The 1,450-nt window shown below is 41.1% G+C and overlaps 1 pseudogene; it reads right to left on the bottom strand.

The window, feature by feature from the left end:
- Nucleotides 1-233: 233 nt before the first annotated feature.
- Nucleotides 234-978, bottom strand: LOC118538657 (large ribosomal subunit protein uL30 pseudogene; annotated as a pseudogene).
- Nucleotides 979-1,450: the final 472 nt, after the last annotated feature.

The raw sequence follows: 1,450 nt of genomic DNA, 5'->3' as shown, positions 1-1,450 counted from the left end.
AGGCGGTGGTGGCAGCCAACGTGGAAAACACACTGGAACTTTTCCTTGGAACAGGAAGTGCCGGTTATATAAAATGAGAAGTGCCTACCAGGAACATCATCATTTTTTTCCTGACCCTTCCCTCTAGTTACTGAAGATGTAACAGAAAATAGTCTTCTCTGAAAATACTGGATAACAATTCCAAAAGACAAAACGCATGCTTCCAACACGCTGTGCTTTCAGATATTCTGGGTTTAGTTCAGTGGCCAAATGAGCTGATTGGTGCATTCACCTTCATAGCCAGGTAAGCCCACCTCCTTGAGGAAGCCCACTCTATTCTTGGTAGCATGAGAGATGGAAAGGGCATTAAGAACTCAGAGATCACCTGGAAATTCTTCCCTGGAAAGGCAATTTCATAAATGAGGTCTTCCAAGCAAATAACACCATACTTCCCCAGGTGCTCCTAAATCACTATGTCTGTCAAAAGGATGGTTTCATTCTTGATCTTGCCTTGTCCACATTTCAAGATGAGTTCCGAGACAGACTTCAGATTTGGAAATCCTCAGGTCATTTAAGATTCCACTATATGGTCTGGGGGGTCACTTTGACAAAGACACCACTGAAAAATCTTCTTCAGGTGAACCTTGCAATGATCCTCTGCACCATTAAACTCACTCCATTAATCCTTAGATGCATATAATAAAGACTAAGAAATGTTTATCTGGCACTTCCTAGTCGTGAGGTTTCACTTCTTTCTAGTGGCCTGAGGTGGGCCCTGTCATGTTGTCGTAGCGAGGAATTGCTTAGGAACCATTTCAGTTGCTTAAACTTGAGTTATTTTCCTTTCTTTGGCTCCTTCTTATCCAAAAGTGCCTGCTTTGCTTGAGTGGCTTTGAGGGCCTGATAAGCCTTCCAATTTTTCAAGAGACTTTCTGGAACTGAAGAGATCTTTTTCCTTTGCTCTTGCTCCATCTTTCCAAAGCTGCAACTACTGCTCATGTGCAGCCCCACCACCTGAGGAAAAGAGAACCACTTTATGTTTACTTGACAAGAGACATCACTTCTAGTTCACAGCTGGCAACCCAGACAGCCAATGCCCAGTTAGCTATTGTGAACAGCTGAGGTCTTGCTAATGCTGATTGCTGCCAAAAGTTGCACAAAATTCCTTCGCACTGTTCCCTGCATTTTAGAGCCATGTCATCTTCAAAATCCCACCCTCTTTATTTACACCATGTTCATTTAATACTGGAGGCTGGGCTATAAACAAAGAAACGCTTCCCACAATACACCTATGACTTCTGGTGTAGAATGGCAGTTTTAAGATGCTAAGAAATAAACTGTGAATTTAGAATTAAAATTAAGCAAAATTTTTCTTCAAAACTTAAACCCAATAAAATATCTTCAGATGACAGAAGTGATGACTTTCACTACAAGAAATGTTAAATAAACTTATTCAGGTTAAAGGGAAAAA

Source organism: Halichoerus grypus, chromosome 3 (genome assembly GCF_964656455.1).
Source record: "Halichoerus grypus chromosome 3, mHalGry1.hap1.1, whole genome shotgun sequence".
NCBI classification, from domain to species: Eukaryota; Metazoa; Chordata; class Mammalia; order Carnivora; family Phocidae; genus Halichoerus; species Halichoerus grypus.
The sequence above is the reverse complement of the archived record's forward strand: the minus strand, read 5'-3'. Positions and strand labels throughout refer to the sequence as shown.